The sequence below is a fragment of the Oncorhynchus masou genome, chromosome 12, assembly GCF_036934945.1.
Source record: "Oncorhynchus masou masou isolate Uvic2021 chromosome 12, UVic_Omas_1.1, whole genome shotgun sequence".
NCBI classification, from domain to species: Eukaryota; Metazoa; Chordata; class Actinopteri; order Salmoniformes; family Salmonidae; genus Oncorhynchus; species Oncorhynchus masou.
Window position 1 is genome coordinate 67,107,559 of NC_088223.1, and position 23,111 is coordinate 67,130,669.

The 23,111-nt window shown below is 43.5% G+C and overlaps 1 protein-coding gene across 1 annotated transcript in view; it reads right to left on the bottom strand.

Moving 5' to 3' along the window:
• The window catches only part of LOC135550695 (LHFPL tetraspan subfamily member 7 protein-like), a 183,336-nt gene that overhangs the window by 47,034 nt on the left and 113,191 nt on the right, over positions 1-23,111 (bottom strand). The window lies entirely within an intron of this gene.

Below are 23,111 nucleotides of genomic sequence, written 5' to 3' on the forward strand. Positions count from 1 at the left end.
GTCTTCACAAGGTTTTCACACACTGTTGCTGGTATTTTGGCCCATTCCTCCATGCAGATATCCTCTAGAGCAGTGATGTTTTGGGGCTCTTGCTGGGCAACATGGACTTTCAAATCCCTGGAAATGGAAATTCGTGTTTGCTCGCGCTATTAAGACATTACACACCTGCTAAAATCGGTTTCCTATTGAACATACTTCTTTCCATAAGAAATATTCTAGTTTGATTACATTTTAGGGTATCTGAGGAGTAAATAGAAACATATTTTGACTTGTTGAAACAAAGTTTATGGTTTTTGTACATTTTCGGATTCCTTCCTCTGCGTGTTGAATGAGTGGAACTCTTATCTAACAAAATGACACTAAATGTTATAGCTGGCACCATTTGGATGACAAATCAGAGGAAGATATTCAAAAAGTAAGTGACTATTTAATTGTTATTTGTTAATGTATGAAACCTGTGCAAAAATATTTTGATGTGGGGCGTTGTCCTCAAACAATCGCACGGCATGTTTTCGCTGTAATTGTAAATCGGACAGTGCAGTTAGATTAACAAGAATTTAAGCTTTCAGCTGATATAAGACTCTTATATGTACATAAATGTTTCAAATCCATATTATTTATGATTATTTATTTGAATTGCGCGCCCTCCAGTTTCACCGGAAGTTGTCCCGCAAGCGGGACCCCTCGCCCTAAGAAGTTCAGCCAATAGCTCCTATCATTGGAAGAACTCGGAATAACCAGGTTAGGAGTGCAGTTGCTCATTCATCAACTGTCAGGCCAGATACCAGATATGTACTTCCTGGTCTGACTGCGCTCATCCTGGCTCTATACAGATATGGTATTCAAGATGGCGTAGCAGTGAAGACGTGTTTTTGTTCGTCCTCTCGTGTCCTTTTGTATTTTTCGTATTTTTTAAATATATTTACATTTTATTTTCAATCTCTTTTCGGTTTTTCATTCGATTATACCTTCCGGTAACCTGCCTCACCCAACGTGATACGGAATCGCTATTATTTTTAATTTTAGAACACATTCAAGAACCACCAGAAGCTAACCAGCAAATTAACTACAAGCTATTTAGTCATTGTTAGCCACTGCTAGCGGCTTTTACCTTCTGCACAGATACCAGCCCTGTTTTTAGCCTGGATAATACTCGCCAGTCTATCAGTATCGGACTGTCTCTCCACAACAACGCCGGATTCCTGCCATAATCCCTGGACCACTACTTCTGATCTTCACAGCTAGAATGCACCCACCGTGGCACCCAGTACCGAAGCTATCCCTGAGGCCCACCTCCTGGCCTACTCAGCTGTTCACCCGAACCCCACTCATACATGGCTAGAGCCCAAAACTCCACCAGATCCTTGCTGTAAGCTCTGGACCTTGGCACCGGATCACCGCTGCTACCAATTGGCTGTAGTGGCTAACGCCACTGCCACAAAGCTAGCACCAGTTAGCCGTGAGCAGGTGCATCTCCTGGCTAGCAAACAAAATTCTACAATACCTCTTTCGCCATCTGGCTTGGATTCTCTGTCGACACGGCGCCCCGCCGCACCACCACGACTGGTCTGCCGACGAATACTCCATCCGCTGTAACTTCAACCGGCCTCCGTCGGAGCAGACACTCCTACTAGCCCCGGGCTACTAACTTTAAATGCTTTGTTGCCCGCTTGCTAGCATAGTGGCGGCTTCCCTGTTCCATCTACTGCTGCCCCCTGGACACTATGATCACTTGGCTACATAGCTGATGCCTGCTGGACTGTCCTTTAATCACGGTACTCTATTCTTTATATATATATATATATATAATTTTTTATTTTTTTTATTTTTTATCTGTCGGCCCCAGCCGTGAACTCAGGCTCTGTGTGTAGTTAATCCGACCCTCTTTGCCAAGTCATCGCCATTTTACCTGCTGTTGTTGTGTTAGCTGATTAGCTGTTGTTGTCTCACCTGTTGTTTTAGCTAGCTCTCCCAATCAACACCTGTGATTACTTTATGCCTTGCTGTATGTCTCTCTCAAATGTCAACATGCCTTGTATACTGTTGTTCAGGTTAGTTATTATTGTTTTAGTTTACAATGGAGCCCCTAGTTCCACTCTTCATACCTCGGATACCTCCTTTGTCCCACCTCCCACGCATGCGGTGACCTCACCCATTATAACCATCATGTCCAGAGATACAATGTCATACTTTCCAGTTCCATACCCAAACAGTTTGAACTTCTAATTTTAAAAATGAATCTCTCCATAAATAAGTCTCTCACTGTTGCCGTCTGCTATCGACCCCCCTCCGCTCCCAGCTGTGCCCTGCAAATTGATCGCCCCCATCTAGCTTCAGAATTCGTTCTGTTAGGTGACCTAAACTGGGATATGCTTAACACCCCGGCCGTCCTACAATCTAAGCTAGATGCCCTCAATCTCACACAAATCATCAAGGAACCCACCAGGTACAACCCTAAATCCGTGGGCACCCTCATGGACATTATCCTGACCAACGTGCCCTCCAAATACACCTCCGCTGTCTTCAATCAGGATCTCAGCATTCACTGCCTCATTGCCTGTATCCGCTATCGACCTGGCCCAGGTAGCCTGAAAGGATATTGACCTCATCCCGTCAGTTGAGGATGCCTGGTCATTCTTTACAAGTAGCTTCCTCACCATCTTAGATAAGCATGCTCTGTTCAAAAAATGCAGAAATAAGAACAGATATAGCCTTTGGTTCACTCCAGACCTGACTGCCCTCGACCAGCACAAAAACATCCTGTGGCGGACTGCAATAGCATCGAATAGTCCCCGCGATAATCAACTGTTCAGTGAAGTCAGGAACCAATACACGCAGTCAGTCAGGAAAGCAAAGGCCAGCTTTTTCAAGCAGAAATTTGCATCCTGCAGCTCTAACTACAAAAAGTTCTGGGACACTGTAAAGTCCATGGAGAACAAGAGAACCTCCTCCCAGCTGCCCACTGCACTGAGGCTAGGTAACACGGTCACCACCGATAAATCCATGATAATCGAAAACTTCAACAAGCATTTCTCAACGGCTGGCCATACCTTCCTCCTGGCTACTCCAACCTCGGCCAACAGCTCCACCCCCCCCCCCCCCCGCAGCTACTCGCCTAAGCCTCCCCAGCTTCTCCTTTACCCAAATCCAGATAGCAGATGTTCTGAAAGAGCTGCTAAACTTGGACCCATACAAATCAGCTGGGCTTGACAATCTGGACCCTCTATTTCTGAAACTATCCGCCGCCATTGTCGCAACCCTTATTACCAGCCTGTTCAACCTCTCTTTCGTATCGTCTGAGATCCCCAAGGATTGGAGAGCTGCCGCGGTCATCCCCCTCTTCAAAGGGCGAGACACCCTGGACCCAAACTGTTACAGACCTATATCCATCCTGCCCTGCTTATCTAAGGACTTTGAAAGCCAAGTTAACAAACAGATCACTGACCATCTCGAATCCCACCGTACCTTCTCCGCTGTCCAATCCGTTTTCCCGAGCCGGTCACGGGTGCACCTCAGCCACGCTCAAGGTACTAAACGATATCATAACCGCCATTGATAAAAGACAGTATTGTGCAGCCGTCTTCATCGACCTGGCCAAGGCTTTCGACTCTGTCAATCACCATATTCTTATCGGCAGACTCAGTAGCCTCGGTTTTTCTAATGACTGCCTACTTTGCAGACAGAGTTCAGTGTGTCAAATCGGAAGGCATGTTGTCCGGTACTCTGGCAGTCTCTATGGGGGTACCACAGGGTTCAATTCTCGGGCCGACTCTTTTCTCTGAATATATCAATGATGTTGCTCTTGCTGCGGGCGATTCCTTGAATCACCACTACGCAGACGACACCATTCCGTATACTTCTGGCCCTTCCTTGGACACTGTGCTATCTAACCTCCAAACGAGCTTCAATGCCATACAACACTCCTTCCATGGCCTCCAACTGCTCTTAAACACTAGTAAAACCAAATGCATGCTTTTCAACCGTTCGCTGCCACCACCCGCACGCCCGACTAGCATTACCACCCTGGATGGTTCCGACCTAGAATATGCGGACATCTATAAGTACCTAGGTGTCTGGCTAGACTGTAAACTCTCCTTCCAGACTCATATCAAACATCTCCAATCCAAAATCAAATCTCGAGTCGGCTTTCTATTTCGCAACAAAGCCACTCACGCCGCCAATCTTACCCTAGTAAAACTGACTATCCTACCGATCCTCGATTTCGGCGATGTCATCTACAAAATAGCTTCCAATACTCTTCTCAGCAAATGAGATGCAGTTTATCACAGTGCCGTCCATTTTGTTACTAAAGCACCTTATACCACCCACCACTGCGACCTGTATGCTCTAGTCGGCTGGCCCTCGCTACATATTCGTCGCCAGACCCACTGGCTCCAGGTCATCTACAAGTCCATGCTAGGTAAAGCTCCGCCTTATCTCAGTTCACTGGTCACAATGGCAACACCCACCCGTAGCACGCGCTCCAGCAGGTGTATCTCACTGATCATCCCTAAAGCCAACACCTCATTTGGCCGCCTTTGCTTCCAGTTCTCTGCTGCCTGTGACTGGAACGAATTGCAAAAATCGCTGAAGTTGGAGACTTTTATTTCCCTCACCAACTTCAAACATCTGCTATCTGAGCAGCTAACCGATCACTGCAACTGTACATAGTCCATCTGAAAATAGCCCACCCAATTTACCTACCTCATCCCCATACTGTTTTTATTTTATTTACTTTTCTGCTCTTTTGCACACCATTATCTCTACCTGCACATGTTCATCTGATCATTTATCACTCGTGTTAATCTGCTAAATTGTAATTATTCACTCCTATGGCCTATTTATTGCCTCCCTCCTCATGCCTTTTGCACACAATGTATATAAAAAAACTATATATACTATGTTATTGACTTGTTTATTGTTCACTCCATGTTTAACTCTGTGTTGCTGTCTGTTCACACTGCTATGCTTTATCTTGGCCAGTTCGCAGTTGTAAATGAGAACTTGTTCTCAACGAGCCTACCTGGTTAAATAAAGGTGAAATGACATTTTAAAAATATGGAATGACAGAAAGGGGGTAGAAGAATGATACGTTTCATTCAACATGGTGACACACTGGACATTTGAGTTAACTTGGTTCTTTAAGCCGAGATGAAGCCTATATGAGGAATGATCTTTGGATAAGGGGGATGTGTAACCCTCGAAGTCCTTAGAAGTGTATTATGATAGCATTATGGATTTTTAGTTACCTACCTTCCTCTCCTCCCGGATAGAAATATCTACATTTCCCTCACAGTATCTAAGAATGGTCTTATGAGATTGTGTTATTTCCCAGAGTGTCATCTGGCTGTTTCCTCTGACCATATTCATTTGAGATGTCTGTATTGTTTGTCCTGGAGAAGAGAAACATGTATCAGCTTCAGTCAGCGTTTCATCTGTCATTTTCTCTGACTGTCCCAGTGTCTCTGGGTAGAAGACAGATAAATGAGGCTGAGTATTGTCTCTGGCTGGCACTGTTGTTGTCAGACCTGGCAATTGTGAATGGGAACTGATGAAGCAGCCTGGGCCTTTCTGAATTTAAATTGTACACTGTCTCGTTTTCACTTGAGATGTAAGTACAGTGGGGCAAAAAAGTATTTAGTCAGCCACCAATTGCGCAAGTTCTCCCACTTAAAAAGATGAGAGAGGCCTGTAATTTTCATCATAGGTTCATCATCACTTCAACTATGACAGACAAAATGAGAAAAAAAATCCAGAAAATCACATTGTAGGATTTTTAATTTATTTATTTGCAAATTATGGTGGAAATTAAGTATTTGGTCAATAACAAAAGTTTATCTCAATACTTTGTTATATACACTTTGTTGGCAATGACAGAGGTCAAACGTTTTCTGTAAGTCTTCACAAGGTTTTCACACACTGTTGGTGGTATTTTGGCCCATTCCTCCATGCAGATATCCTCTAGAGCAGTGATGTTTTGGGACTCTTGCTGGGCAACATGGACTTTCAAATCCCTCCAAAGATTTTCTATGGGGTTGAGATCTGGAGACTGGCTAGGCCACTCCAGGACCTTGAAATGCTTCTTACAAAGCCACTCCTTTGTTGCCCGGGCAGTGTGTTTGGGATCATTGTCATGCTGAAAGACCCAGCCACGTTTTATCTTCAATGTTCTTGCTGATGTGTGTCATTGCTGATGTGTGTCATTCCATATTTTTAAAATGTTATTTCACCTTTATTTAACCAGGTAGGCTCGTTGAGAACAAGTTCTCATTTACAACTGCGACCTGGCCAAGATAAAGCATAGCAGTGTGAACAGACAGCAACACAGAGTTAAACATGGAGTAAACAATAAACAAGTCAATAACATAGTATATATAATTTTTTTATATACATTGTGTGCAAAAGGCATGAGGAGGGAGGCAATAAATAGGCCATAGGAGTGAATAATTACAATTTAGCACATTAACACGAGTGATAAATGATCAGATGAACATGTGCAGGTAGAGATAATGGTGTGCAAAAGAGTAGAAAAGTAAATAAAATAAAAACAGTATGGGGATGAGGTAGGTAAATTGGGTGGGCTATTTTCAGATGGACTATGTACAGTTGCAGTGATCGGTTAGCTGCTCAGATAGCAGATGTTTGAAGTTGGTGAGGGAAATAAAAGTCTCCAACTTCAGCGATTTTTGCAATTCGTTCCAGTCACAGGCAGCAGAGAACTGGAAGCAAAGGCGGCCAAATGAGGTGTTGGCTTTAGGGATGATCAGTGATATACACCTGCTGGAGCGCGTGCTACGGGTGTGTGTTGCCATTGTGACCAGTGAACTGAGATAAGGCGGAGCTTTACCTAGCATGGACTTGTAGATGACCTGGAGCCAGTGGGTCTGGCGACGAATATGTAGCGAGGGCCAGCCGACTAGAGCATACAGGTCGCAATGGTGGGTGGTATAAGGTGCTTTAGTAACAAAATGGACGGCACTGTGATAAACTGCATCTCATTTGCTGAGAAGAGTATTGGAAGCTATTTTGTAGATGACATCGCCAAAATCGAGGATCGGTAGGATAGTCAGTTTTACTAGGGTAAGATTGGCGGTGTGAGTGAAGGAGGCTTTGTTGCGAAATAGAAAGCCGACTCGAGATTAGATTTTGGATTGGAGATGTTTGATATGAGTCTGGAAGGAGAGTTTACAGTCTAGCCAGACACCTAGGTACTTATAGATGTCCGCATATTCTAGGTCGGAACCATCCAGGGTGGTAATGCTAGTCGGGCGTGCGGGTGGTGGCAGCAAACGGTTGAAAAGCATGCATTTGGTTTTACTAGTGTTTAAGAGCAGTTGGAGGCCATGGAAGGAGTGTTGTATGGCATTGAAGCTCGTTTGGAGGTTAGATAGCACAGTGTCCAAGGAAGGGCCAGAAGTATACGGAATGGTGTCGTCTGCGTAGAGGTGATTCAAGGAATCGCCCGCAGCAAGAGCAACATCATTGATATATTCAGAGAAAAGAGTCGGCCCGAGAATTGAACCCTGTGATACCCCCATAGAGACTGCCAGAGTACCGGACAACATGCCTTCCGATTTGACACACTGAACTCTGTCTGCAAAGTAGGCAGTCATTAGAAAAACCGAGGCTACTGAGTCTGCCGATAAGAATATGGTAATTGACAGAGTCGAAAGCCAGTTGCATATCTCGGGGACTATTCGATGCTATTGCAGTCCGCCACAGGATGTTTTTGTGCTGGTCGAGGGCAGTCAGGTCTGGAGTGAACCAAAGGCTATATCTGTTCTTAGTTCTGCATTTTTTGAACAGAGCATGCTTATCTAAGATGGTGAGGAAGCTACTTGTAAAGAATGACCAGGCATCCTCAACTGACGGGATGAGGTCAATATCCTTTCAGGCTACCTGGGCCAGGTCGATAGCGGATACAGGCAATGAGGCAGTGAATGCTGAGATCCTGATTGAAGACAGTGGAGGTGTATTTGGAGGGCACGTTGGTCAGGATAATGTCTATGAGGGTGCCCACGGATTTAGGGTTGTACCTGGTGGGTTCCTTGATGATTTGTGTGAGATTGAGGGCATTTAGCTTAGATTGTAGGACGGCCGGGGTGTTAAGCATATACCAGTTTAGGTCACCTAACAGAACGAATTCTGAAGCTAGATGGGGGTCGATCAATTCGCAGGGCACAGCTGGGAGCGGAGGGGGGTCGATAGCAGACGGCAACAGTGAGAGACTTATTTATGGAGAGATTCATTTTTAAAATTAGAAGTTCAAACTGTTTGGGTATGGAACTGGAAAGTATGACATTGTATCTCTGGACATGATGGTTATAATGGGTGAGGTCACCGCATGCGTGGGAGGTGGGACAAAGGAGGTATCCGAGGTATGAAGAGTGGAACTAGGGGCTCCATTGTAAACTAAAACAATAATAACTAACCTGAACAACAGTATACAAGGCATGTTGACATTTGAGAGAGACATACAGCGAGCCATAAAGTAATCACAGGTGTTGATTGGGAGAGCTAGCTAAAACAACAGGTGAGACAACAACAGCTAATCAGCTAACACAACAACAGCAGGTAAAATGGCGATGACTTGGCAGACAGGGTCGGATTAACTACACACAGAGCCTGAGTTCACGGCTGGGGCCGACAGATAAAAATATATATATATATATATAAAGAATAGAGTACCGTGATTAAAGGACAGTCCAGCAGGCATCAGCTATGTAGCCAAGTGATCATAGTCTCCAGGGGGCAGCAGTAGATGGAACAGGGAAGCCGCCACTATGCTAGCATGCGCGCGACAAAGCATTTAAAGTTAGTAGCCCTGGGCTAGTAGGAGCGTCTGCTCCGACGGAGGCCGGTTGAAGTTACAGCGGATGGAGTATTCGTCGACAGACCAGTCGTGGTGGTGCGGCGGGGCGCCGTGTTGACAGAGAATCCAAGCCAGATGGCGAAAGAGGTATTGTAGAATTTTGTTTGCTAGCCAGGAGATGCGCCTGCTCACGGCTAACTGGTGCTAGCTTCGTGGCAGTGGCGTTAGCCACTACAGCCAATCGGTAGCAGCGGTGATCCGGTGCCAAGGTCCAGAGCTTACAGCAAGGATCCGGTGGAGTTTTGGGCTCTAGCCGTGTATGAGTGGAGTTCGGGTGAACAGCTGAGTAGGCCGGGAGGTGGGCCTCAGGGATAGCTTCGGTACTGGGTGCCACGGTGGGTGCAAACTAGCTGTGAAGATCAGAAGTAGTGGTCTAGGGATTATGGCAGGAATCCGGCGTTGTTGTGGAGAGACAGTCCGATACTGATAGGCTGGCGAGTATTATCCAGGCTAAAAACAGGGCTGGTATCTGTGCAGAAGGTAAAAGCCGCTAGCAGTGGCTAACAATGACTAAATAGCTTGTAGTTAATTTGCTGGTTAGCTTCTGGTGGTTCTTGAATGTGTTCTAAAATTAAAAATAATAGCGATTCCGTATCACATTGGGTGAGGCAGGTTACCGGAAGGTATAATCGAATTAAAAACCGAAAAGAGATTGAAAATAAAATGTAAATATATTTAAAAAATACAAAAGGACACGAGAGGACGAACAAAAACACGTCTTCACTGCTACGCCATCTTGGATACCATATCTGTATAGAGCCAGGACTAGCGCAGTCAGACCAGGAAGTACATATCTGGTATCTGGCCTGACAGTTGATGAATGTGCAACTGCACTCCTAACCTGGTTATTCCGAGTTATTCCAATGATAGGAGCTATTGGCTGAACTTCTTCGGGCGAGGGATCCCGCTAGCGGGACAACTTCCGGTGAAACTGGAGGGCGCGCAATTCAAATAAATAATCATAAATAATATGGATTTGAAACATTTATGTACATATAAGAGTCTTATATCAGCTGAAAGCTTAAATTCTTGTTAATCTAACTGCACTGTCCGATTTACAATTACAGCGAAAACATGCCATGCGATTGTTTGAGGACAACGCCCCACATCAAAATATTTTTGCACAGATTTCATACATTAACAAATAACAATTAAATAGTCACTTACTTTTTGAATATCTTCCTCTGATTTGTCATCCAAAGGGACCCAGCTATAACATTTAGTGTCATTTTGTTAGATAAGAGTTCCACTCATTCAACACGCAGAGGAAGGAATCCGAAAATGTACAAAAACCCTAAACTTTGTTTCAACAAGTCAAAATATGTTTCTATTTACTCCTCAGATACCATAAGAAATATGGAAAGAAGTATGTTCAATAGGAAACCGATTTTAGCAGGTGCGTAATGTCTTCATAGCGCGATCAAACACGAATTTCCAAGACTGTGTCCTTCTGCTAAATTTGTTTTTGAAGTTACAAGCCTGAAACCATGAACATAGACTTCTGACACCCTGTGGAGCTCATTTTCAATATGACCTTTCTCTTGAATAATTTCTAAGAGGATGGTCTCTCAAAAAAACAACAATTCTGGTTGGTTTTTCTTTGGATTTTCTCCTACCTATCTATTTCGTTATATTCTCCTACATTATTTTAACATTTCTACAAACTTTAAAGTCTTTCCCATGGTACCAATTATATGCATATCCTGGCTTCAGTGCCTGAGCAACAGGCAGTTTACTTTGGGTATGTCATTCAGACAGGAAGAGGAGAAAAAAGGGGCCTAGCCCAAAGACGTTTTAAAGTCACTGAAATACGATGATTTCTTTCTTGATGCGTTGGCCGACTTGACATAGATAGATGGAGATCATAGACTTAGGGACGAGCCCGGACATATTGTTTAAAGGTTAGGAAAGACATGAAAACGGTGAGGGAGAAAAGTCACAGTTATATATTACGACACTCAAGGACATGGGAGTCAGAAACAAGGCAGAGATATGAGGAGTGAAGGGTAAGGTGATTGGCCCTTAATCCTATGACATACAGTGCCTTCAGAAAGTATTCATACCCCTTGACTTATTCCACATGTTGTGTTACAGCCTGAATTCAATTTTTTTCAACCATCTACACACAATACCCCATAATGACAAAGTGAAAACATGTTTGTAGACATTTTTGCTAATGTATTGAAAATGAAATACAGAAATATCTCATTAACATAAGTATTCACACCCCTGGCAACAATTACAGCTGGGAGTCTTTCTGGGAGAGTCTCTGAGAGCTTTGCACACACCTGGATTGTACAATATTTGCATTATTCAAGCTCTGTCAAGTTGGCTGTTTATCATTGCTAGAAAGCTATTTTACATTTATTTTCAAGTCTTACCTCAAGAACATTCAATGTCATCTTGGTAAGCAACTCCAGTATACACTATATATACAAAAGTATGTGGACGCCCCTTCAAATTAGTGGTTTCGGCTATTTCAGCCACACTCGTGGCTGACAGGTGTATAAAATTGAGCACACAGCCATGCAATGTCTATAGACAAACACTGGCAGTAGAATGGCCTTAACCGAGGAGCTCAGTGACTTTCAACGTGGCACCGTCATAGGATGTCACCTTTCCAACAAGTCAGTTCGTCAAATTTCTGACCTGCTAGAGCTCCCCCGGTCAACTCTAAGTGCTTTCATTGTGAAGTGGAAACATCTAGGAGCAACAACGGTTCAGCCACGAAGTGGAAGGCAACACAAGCACACAGAATGAGACCGCCGAGTGCTGAAGAGCTTAGCCCGTAAATATTGTCTGTCCTTGGTTGCAACACACACTCCGGATCCCAGGAGAATGCTACCTGTCTGAATGCATAGTGCCAACTGTAAAATTTGGTGGAAGAGGAATAATAGTATGGGACTGTCTTTCATGATTCGAGCTTGCCCCTTAGTTCCAGTCAAGGGAAATCTTAACGCTACAGCATACAATGACATTCTAGACAATTCTGTGCTTCCAGCTTTGTGGCAACAGTTTGGGGAAAGCCCTTTCCTGTTTCAGCATGACAATGCCCCAGTGCACACTAGCGAGGTCCATAAAGAAAAGGTTTGTCGAGATTGACGTGGAGGAACTTGACTGGCCTGCACAGAGCCCTGACCTACATACTTTTGGTCATGTAGTGAATATTTGGCCTTGTGTTTTATGTTATTATTCTGCTGAAATGTGAACTTGTCTCCCAGTGTCTTTTGGAAAGCAGACTGAACCAGGTTTTCCTCTAGAATTTTGCCTGTGCTTAGCTCTATTCTGTTTCTTTTTATCCTAGTCCTTGCTGGTGACAAGCATACCCATAACATTATGTAGCCAACGCAATGCTTGACAATATGAAGAGTGGTACTCAGTGATGTGTTGTGTTGGATTTGCCAAACATAACACTTTGTATTCAGGACATAAAGTTAATTTCTTTGCCACATTTTTTCCAGTTTTATTTTAGTGCCATATTGCAAACAGGATGCATGTTTCGGAATATTTTTAGGTTAGTATTTAGGTTAGTATTGTGGAGTAACTACAATGTTGTTGATCCATCCTCAGTTTTCTCCTATCATGGCCATTTAACTCTGTAACTGTTTTAACTTCTCCATTGGCCTCATGGTGAAATCCCTGAATGGTTTCCTTCCTCTCCGGCAACTGACTAAGGAAGGATGCAAAGTGATTGAATACTTATTGACTCAAGACATTTCAGAATTAATTTGTAAACATTTCTAAAACATAATTCCACTTTAACATTATGGGGTATTGTGTGTAAGCCAGCGACACAAAATCTCAATTTAATAAAGTCTAAATTCAGGCTGTAACACAAAAATGTGGAAAATGTCCATGGGTGTGAATACTTTCTGAAGGTACTGTACCTCATCATCACCCTGAGGCACTGAGAGACTGTGTAAAGTTGTAAGTTCCTCAGCGTACACATCACGGACAAACTGAAATGGTCCACCCACACAGACAGCGTGGGGAACAAGGCGCAACAGCGCCCCTTCAAACTCAGGAGGCTGAAAAAATTTGGCTTGTCACCTAAAACCATCACAAACTTTTACAGATGCACAATCAAGAGCATCCCGTCTGGCTGTATCCCCGCCTGGTACTGCAACTGCACCGCCCTCAACCGCAAAGCTCTCCAGAGGGTGGTGCAGTCTGCACAACCTATCACCGAGGGAAAACTACCTGCCCTCCAGGACACCTACATCACCCGATGTCACAGGAAGGCCAAAAATATCATCAAGGACAACAACCACCTGAGCCACTGCCTGTTCACCCCGCTATCATCCAGAAGGTGAGGTTAGTATGGGGTGCATCAAAGCTGGGACCGAGAGTCTGAAAAACAACTTCTATCTCAAGGCCATCAGACTGTTAAACAGCCATCACTGACATAGAGAGGCTGCTGCCAACACACAGACTCAAATCACTGGCCACTTTAATAAATTGATTTAATAAAGGTATCACTAGTCACTTTAAACTATGCCACACTAATAATGTTTACATATCCTACATTACTCTTTCCATATGTACATACGGTATTTTAAACCATAAGCATCTTGCCTAAGCCGCATGGTCAATGCGCATCCATATTGTCACTTGTGCTCCCTCTCCGGCCTCGAGGTCACCAGGCTGCTCATTATGGTGCACACCTGTCAGCAGCCTTATGCGCATAATGACACTCACCTGGACTCCATCACCTCCTTGATTACCTGCCCTTTATATGTCACTCCATTTGGTTTCTTCCCCAGTCGTCATCGTTTCCTGTATCTGGCTCATGTCGGGGCGCTGTTCGTGTTTCTTGTTTTGTCCATTTATTAATTAAATGTATTCACTACCCAACTGTCAGCATACGTCGTTACACATATATTTATATGTACATATTCTTATTCCATCCGCTTACATTGTGTGTATAAGGTAGTCGTTGTGAATTTGTTAGATATTACTGCACTGTCAGAACTAGAAGCACAAGAATTTCGTTACACTTGCATTAACATTTGCTAACCATGTGTATGTGACCAATACAATTTTATTTGACTTTCACAGCATTTCAAATATTCTAGTATTTTTCAATAGTCATCTTGTCACTTTAAATCATTACCAGAAAGAGAGAGAAGGGGAGAGAGAGAGAGAGACAGCAAGAGATAAAAGAAAAGGTGAGGTGTTTTAGAAGAAATGCCATTGATTTAGCCCCGAGTCATATGTAGCTGTGACAATAAAGGGCTTTTGCCCCACTTTTCAGGATCATATTCATTATCTCCAGCACCAAACCAGTGTCTACATATGTGAATACAGCACGTTTCTAAAATCTATGGTTAAAAAGATCAGAAGAAAGGTCCTAAAAAATGCTTCTCCGTGACATCACAGGGTAGGTTAAAAAGTTGTAAAAAATGATTTTCAAAACCTTGCTCCCCATATCACCGCGAATCACAGTCTTTGTGAACTGTTTTTAAAATGTTTAAACTTTTGACGATGTCATCGGGTAGAACTTTTAAACGTTATATTTTTTTGTACAAAACATAGAAATGCTCAATTTTCATACATGTAGACACGGGTATTGTGCTGGAGATAATAAAAATGAGGTTGAAAATGGCTGGAATTGCCCTTTAACCAATTAGATTTGAGGTCAGACATGGAGAAGGGGTTATAGTGACCAGAGTAGGTTAATTAAAACCTGCTAATTTAATATGAGCAGTAGGGACATGGACATTAGCAACACCCTGCTAACCTGAGTCTGAACCCTATTGGATAAGAGGGCAATAAAGACCAAGCTGTAAACATGGAGACTATCGGGAATCAATAGTTGGTAATAAAAACGCTAACCCCAAAAAGCTAATGTCACGTTGTATTTTTTTAATTTAACATTTATTTAACAAGGCAAGTCAGTTAAGAACAAATTCTTATTTACAATGACGGCCTACCCTGGCCAAACCATAACCCAGACGATGCTGGGCCAATTTTGCGCCGCCCTATGGGATCAATGTTCCTCAATAGTAGCACTCAATACCACTCATCAATGAACAAAGTGTTTGGCATCCTAGTCACACTCTCTCTCTGGGAAAAGCTGGAATCCAATAACTAAATTCCTCCTTCCCTTTTTTCTTTCAGCCTTTCTTTTTCCATATTCTGGAAGGTTCCATTCAGGGACCATTGTCAATCTGCCTCTGGCTGAATGGATTCTAAACAGTGCCTCCCTCCTTCAATGGATGAGGACAGGCTGGCCTGGCCATTCTCTTTCCAAACACAATTATCCTTGCCTGGCCCAGCCACAGCCTCATCCAGGACCAGCCTCCAGCCCTCCAGATTTAAGAAGTCCCCCTCTTTAGCCATATTTTTGTCCAACAACAACTAATGCGTGTCATTTGTAAAAATCACCTTTTCTTCCTCCACGATAGGATTTGGCCCATATGGCACTGGGGAGATGTGTCATTATGAATGTCCCACTGGGAAACAAACTGTGGGAAAAAAGGAATTGTAGAGACTTGGAATAGGAGGGCTTAAGTTTTTGTGGACCTTTTTAAATGGAAAAACCAACCACAGCATAACAATACTTCATGGTTCCTATCCTGTAAGTGATCACTCTTCCAGACTTCGTTTTCAAGTGAGAATATCCTGAGTAACTAATCCTTCAGAGTCAAGATTCTCATATCAAACAGCTTTGCATAGCTGCAGTGGAATGTTTTATTTAAATCCTGGTCAATATTACGGTAAGAAAGCTACACATATAACTCATTACAGGAAGGAAACAATTTGCTATGTTACTAGGTTTAGCAATGCATGAAAAATGTAGAAGATTTTTATGTATATTGTATAACTGTTTAAGAAAACACGTGCTGGATGGACACTTTACACCCCTGGCAGGATACATTCCTCAGGCCTTCCTTTGTTCTCATATACAGCTTTTTACATGATTCAAAATTTGAGTAAATTGTAAAAAGAGGAAGGTTATATCAATGGAGCCTGCATGCCTTGAAAGAGGATGGAGACAGCTTTATATGATTAAAATTGACTGGCACATAGAAGCTGCATACACACCCTCCCATAGCAGATATTGAGGGCCCCCTTGGGAGGCAGGCTCAGGTTTCACTCAGACATACTGAATGAGAAGGGCAGTAAAGCAGGAGACTCCCTGCACAATCAATCCTGATCCATTGACGAGTGTGTGTGTGTGTGTGTGTGTGTGTGTGTGTGTGTGTGTGTGTGTGTGTGTGTGTGTGTGTGTGTGTGTGTGTGTGTGTGTGTGTGTGTGTGTGTGTGTGTGCGTGTGTGTGTGTGTGTTTCTACCAGAGAAGCAACAGTGGGCAATTCCCCCAGTGTGCTCCTTCTGAGCTCTCCAGCACCCCCACTCCCTCTACTGGTGTGGAAATAAATATTTATCACATCACCTTGAAGACCAGACACACACACAGAAAGAGGCATGATGACAACTGCTTCCCTCTTTGGAGAGGACGAAAACAAAAGGAAATGGAACAGACACAAAACAATGAGAGCCATTGGATGCCGGACAAAGGAATACAAATACAAGCCCTCAAATAACTAAGTTGTTGGTAAAGTTACTAGCACAGGAATGAGAGAGTTAAACCTAGTGACGAACAGAAATACATGGTATTGACAGAGACAAGGAAAATGGCTACTCTCCTCTTTGTTTCTCAGCACCTACAGAGAAATCCACAAAACTTTGGACAATTTGTCACTTGGTCTGTCTTTGCACTTCAGCCCGAAAGACCCCAGAGAGTCACACTAAGATATTCAACAGAGTGCACTCTGCAGGAAGAGACTAAATGCTATAAATACTGAAAGCAATCACTGCAAAAAAAATGTTTAAAAAAAATGCAATGGCATAATTATTAGAGCTATTCCTTATTGGACTCTGTAAACTGTGCTTGAACTGAATACATACAGCCGAGATTTCCAACTTTTTATTTTCTAAGGACCAACATTTTATCTATTCACTACAAAGCATCTTCCCAGATAGCATTTCTTATTATGGGTACCGCTTAGGCATGACGGACAGATCTTTGGTAATATATTAATCTTATAATTCCAGTGTCAGTAGGTTAAATCATTATCTGCAGTGTGAACCACTTCTAGCCACAGTTAATGTTGTGCTCCTTATTAGGAAAGTCAGAGGTGTGAGCAGTGTTCTCCGGAGTCTTATTACCTTAATATCTCTCCCACTCCATCACTCTTTCCCACTTCCACCCCATCCCTCGCTCTTAACCCCACACTCTTTCTATGTGTCTGTCTCCATCCCAATCTCTACCCCTCTTTAGGTTTAATTTCAACCACATCCCTCTCCCTAACCCTTCCTTTTAGGATTCTCTATTTGTCTCTGTCCTACTCTTTAACTCTCTGTCTCCCAGTCTTAGTCCCAAACCCATCCGTCGATTTCTCTCTTTGTGTCTATATGTCTGTCTCCCCACCTCTCTCCATCTCCACCTCTCCTCACACTCTCTCTTTCCCAGCAAACCAAAATTGGTTCTGTGTGTGAAAGTTCCAAGAACATTTGTTCGGTCAGGGCAAATGTTAGCAGAATACAACAACTGTCCAGTCGTGCTGATGATTATAACGTGTTTGTATAAAACATTTGCCTGATGTTGCAAGAACGTTCCTCGAACATTTCATTAAGTTGTGGGAACATTGTGTGGACATCACCAAATATATATTCCCAAAACACAAAATCTGTCCAGTTGTGCGGATGATTCTATGTTTCTTTTGGGGTTAAAAAATCATTCACCTGATGTTACAAGAATGTTCCCAGAACACATTTAGTTTGTTCTTGAAAGGTTCTTGGAACAGTTAATTAGGTTGTGGGAACAGTGTGGGTACATTACAAGACATAGGTTCCCAAAACACAAAATATGCTCAGTTGTGATTAGATTCATACAATTTTTAAGTTAGGTTGCACTGGACATTCTTATAAAGTTGTTACAATATTGACAGAACACCTGGTCTAAGTTCTTTAAAGGTTCCCAGAAATGTTTATTACGTCATGGGAATTGTCTGGGATGTTGCAATAATATTCTTTTGCTATTCACGTAGGTTGCAAAGAACATTCCCACGATGTTGCACAATGTTCCACAGTCAGATTTTTATGACGTCCATAGGTATTCCTCTAGTCTCTCAAAGCACTTCATGATGACGGAAGTGAGTGCTACAGGGCGATAGTCATTTAGCTTAGTTACCTTAGTTATCTTGGAAACAGGAACAATGGTGGCCCTCTTGAAGCATGTGGGAACAGCAGACTGGGATAAGGATTGATTGAATATGTCCGTAAACACACCAGCTAACTGGTTTGTGCATGCTATGAGGATGCGGCTGGGGATGCTGTCTGGGCCGGCAGCCTTGCGAGGGTTAACACGTTTAAATGTTTTACTCACGTTGGCTGCAGTGAAGGAGAGCCCACAGGTTTTGGTAGCGGGCCATGTCAGTGGCACTGTACTGTCCACAAAGCGAGCAAAGAAGTTGTTTAGTTTGTCTGGGAGAGACATCGTGGTCCGCGACGGGGCTGGTTTTCCTTTTGTAGTCCGTGATTGACTGTAGACCCTGCCACATACCTCTCGTGTCTGAGCCGTTGATTTGCGACTCTACTTTGTCTCTATACTGACGCGTAGCTTGTTTGATTGCCTTGCGGAGGGAATAGCTACACAGTTTGTATTCGGTCATATTTCCAGTCACCTTGCCCTGATTTAAAACAGTGGTTCACTCTTTCAGTTTTGCACGAATGCTGCCATCAATCCACGGTTTCTGGTTAGGGAATGTTTTAATCGTTGCTATGGGAACGACATCTTCAACGCACGTTCTAATAAACTCGCACACCGAATCAGCGTATTTGTCAATGTTGTTATCTGACGCAATACGAAACATGTCCCAGTCCACGTGATGGAAGCAGTCTTGGAGTGTGGAGTCAGCTTGGTCGGACCAGCGTTGGACAGACCTCAGCGTGGGAGCTTCTTGTTTTAGTTTTTGTCTGTAGGCAGGTATCAGCAAAATGGAGTCGTGGTCAGCTTTTCCGAAAGGGGGCGGGGCAGGGCCTTATATGCGTCGCGGAAGTTAGAGTAGCAGTGATCCAAGGTTTTTCCACCCCTGGTTGCGCAATCAATATGCTGATAAAATTTAGGAGTCTTGTTTTCAGATTAGCCTTGTTTTCAGATTAGCCTTGTTAAAATCCCCAGCAACAATGAATGCAGCCTCCGGATAAATGGTTTCCAGTTTGCAAAGAGTTAAATAAAGTTCGTTCAGAGCCATCGATGTGTCTGCTTGGGGGGGATATATACGGCTGTGATTATAATCGAAGAGAATTCTCTTGGTAGATAATGGGGTCTACATTTGATTGTGAGGAATTCTAAATCAGGTGAACAGAAGGATTTGAGTTCCTGTATGTTTCTTTCATCGCACCATGTCTCGTTAGCCATAAGGCATACGCCCCCACCCCTCTTCTTACCAGAAAGGTGTTTGTTTCTGTTGGCGCGATGCGTGGAGAAACCCGTTGGCTGCACCGCTTCGGATAGCGTCTCTCCAGTGAGCCATGTTTCCGTGAAGCACAGAACGTTACAGTCTCTGATGTCTCTCTGGAATGCTACCCTTGCTCGGATTTCATCAACCTTGTTGTCAAGAGACTGGACATTGGCAAGAAGAATGCTAGGGAGTGGTGCACGGTGTGCCCGTGTGACCAGAAGACTGCCTCGTTTCCCTCTTTTTCGGAGTCGTTTTTGGGTCACTGCATGCGATCCATTCCGTTGTCCTGTTTGTAAGGCAGAACACAGGATCCGCGTCGCGAAAAACATATTCTTGGTCGTACTGATGGTGAGTTGACGCTGATCTTATATACAGTAGTTCTTCTCGACTGTATGTAATGAAACCTAAGATGACCTGGGGTACTAATGTAAGAAATAACACGTAAAAAAAAAAAACTGCATAGTTTCCTAGGAACGCGAAGCGAGGCGGCCATCTCTGTCGGCGCCGGAAGTATGGTCCTGTATTTGGCTCCATCTATCTTCCCATCAATTTTAACCATATTCCCTGTCCCTGCTGAAGAAAAGCAGGCCCAAACCATGATGCTGCCACCACCATGTTTGACAGTGGGTATGGTGTGTTCAGGGTGATGAGCTGTGTTGCTTTTACGCCAAACATAACGTTTTGCATTGTTGCCAAAAAGTTCAATTTTGGTTTCATCTGACCAGAGCACCTTCTTCCACATGTTTGGTGTGTCTCCCAGGTGGCTTGTGGCAAACTTTAAACAACACTTTTTATGGATATCTTTAAGAAATGGCTTTCTTCTTGCCACTCTTCCATAAAGGCCAGATTTGTGCCTGATTGTTGATTTGCCTTGGTCTTAGTATTTTGTGTTTTAGTTAATTAGTTAGTCAGGCCAGGGTGTGACATGGGTTTATTGTTTGTTGTATTCTTAGTGGGGTTTTTAGTTATTGGGATTGTCGATTAGGGGTGTGTGTTACATATGGTTCTCAATCAGAGTCAGGTGATTCTCGTTGTCTCTGATTGGGAACCTCAGCTGTGATTGTTCCTGTCTCTGTGTTAGTTTCACCAGTCAGGCTGTAATAGGTTTGTTCCATTTGTTGTTTTGTATTTATTAGTTATTCATGTATAGTTCGTTTGTTTGTTTCACTAATAAACATGAGACGCTGCATTTCGGTCATGGGACAGAGTCTCCCACCTTGTAGATTTCTGCAGTTCATCCAGAGTGATCATGGGCCTCTTGGCTGCATATCTGATCAGTCTTCTCCTTGTATGAGCTGAAAGTTTAGAGGGACGGCCAGGTCTTGGTAGATTTGCAGTGGTCTGATACTCCTTCCATTTCAATATTATCGCTTGCACAGTGCTCCTTGGGATGTTTAAAGCTTGGGAAATCTTTTTGTATCCAAATCCGGCTTTAAACTTCTTCACAACAGTATCTCGGACCTGCCTGGTGTGTTCCTTGTTCTTCATGATGCTCTCTACGCTTTTAACGGACCTCTGAGACTATCACAGTGCAGGTGCATTTATACGGAGACTTGATTACACACAGGTGGATTGTATTTATCATCATTAGTCATTTAGGTCAATAATTTTGCACGCACCCAATTTTTCAGTTTTTGATTTGTTAAAAAAGTATAAAAGTATAAATATCCAATAAATGTCGTTCCACTTCATGATTGTGTCCCACTTGTTGTTGATTCTTCACAAAAAAATACAGTTTTATATCTTTATGTTTGAAGTCTGAAATGTGGCAAAAGGTTGCAAAGTTCAAGGGGGCCGAATACTTTCGCAAGGCACTGTACGTAGGCCGTTGAGAACAAGTTCTCATTTTCAACTGCGACCTGGCCAAGATAAAGCAAAGCAGTGCGACAAAAACAACAACACAGAGTTGTGTAGATGCAATTGCTAGCCACTGCACCAGCATCGAATAGCCCCCGCGATATGCAACTTTTTTTTGTGTTTAAAAAAAAATTAACCCCTTTTTCTCCCCAATTTCATGGTATCCAATTGTTAGTAGTTACTATCTTGTCCTATCGCTACAACTCCCGTACAGGCTCGGGAGAGACGAAGGTCGAAAGCCATGCGTCCTCCGAAACACAACCCAACCAAGCCACACTGCTTCTTAACACAGCGCGCATCCAACCCGGAAGCCAGCCGCACCAATGTGCCAGAGGAAACACCGTGCACCTGGCGACCTGGTTAGCGTGCACTGTGCCCGGCCCGCCACAAGAGTCGCTAGTGTGCGATGAGACAAGGATATCCCTACAGGCCAAACCCTCCCTAACCCGGACGACGTTAGGCCAATTGTGCCCCATGAACCTCCCGGTCATGGCCGGCTGCGACAGACCCTGGACTCGAACCCAGAGTCTCGATATGCAACTTTTCAGGGAAGTCAGGAACCAAGACACGCAGTGATTTAGGAAAGCAAAGGCTAGCTTTTTCAAACAGAAATTTGCATCATGTAGCTCTAACTCCCAAAAGTGTTGGGACACTGTAAAGTCCATAGAGAATAAGAGCTCCTCCTCACAGCTGCCGACTGCACTGAGGCTAGGAAACACTGTCACCACTGATAAATCCACAATAATCGAGAATTTCAAGAAGCATTTCTCTATGGCTGGTCATGCTTTCCTCCTGGCTACCCCAACCCCGGCCAACAGATCCACACCCCCCACAGCTACTTGCCCAAGCCTCCCAGCTTCTCCTTTACCCAAATCCCGATAGCAGATGTTCTGAAAGAGCTGGAAAACCTGGACTCGTACAAATCAGCTGGGCTAGACAATCTGGACCCTCTAAAATGATCTGCCGCCATTGTTGCAACCCGTATTACCAGTCTGTTCAACCTCTTTTTCGTATTGGCCGAGATTCCTAAAGATTGGAAAACTGCCGCGGTCATCCCTCTACAAAGGAGGTGACACTCTAGACCAAAACTGTTACAGACCAACAGTTGACGTCGGAAGTTGACATAGCCTTAGCCAAAAACATTTAAACTCAGTCTTTCACAATTCCTGACAATTTATCCTAATAAACATTCCCTGTTTTAGGTCAGGTAGGATCACCACTTTATTTTAAGAATGTGACATTTCTGAATAATAGTAGAGAGAATGATTTATTTCAGCTTTTATATCTTTCATCACATTCCCAGTGGGTCAGAAGTTTACATACACTCAATTAGTATTAGGTAGCATTACCGTTAAATTGTTTAACTTGGGTCAAACATTTCGGGTAGCCTTCCACATGCTTCCCACAATAAGTTGGAGGATTTTTGGCCCATTCCTCCTGACAGTGCTGGTGTAACTGAGTCAGGTTTGTTGGCCTCCTTGCTTGCACAAGCTTTTTCAATTCTGCCCTTCCATTTGGAAGACCATTTGCGACCAAGCATTAACTTTCTGACTGATGTCTTGAGATGTTGCTTCAATATATCCACATAATTTTGCTTCCTCATGAAGCCATCTATTTTGTGAGGTGCACCAGTCCCTCCTGCAGCAAAGCACCTCCACAGCATGATGCTGCCACCCCTGTGCTTCATGGTTGGGATAGTGTTCTTCGGATTGCAAGCCTCCCCCTTTTTCCTCCAAACATAACGATGGTCATTATGGCCAAACAATTCTATGTTTGTTTCATCAGACCAGAGGACATTTCTCCAAAAAGTACAATCTTTGTCCCCATGTGCAGTTGCAATCCGTTGTCTGGCTTTTTTATGGCGGTTTTGGAGCAGTGGCTTCTTCCTTGCTGAGCAGTCTTTCAGGTTATG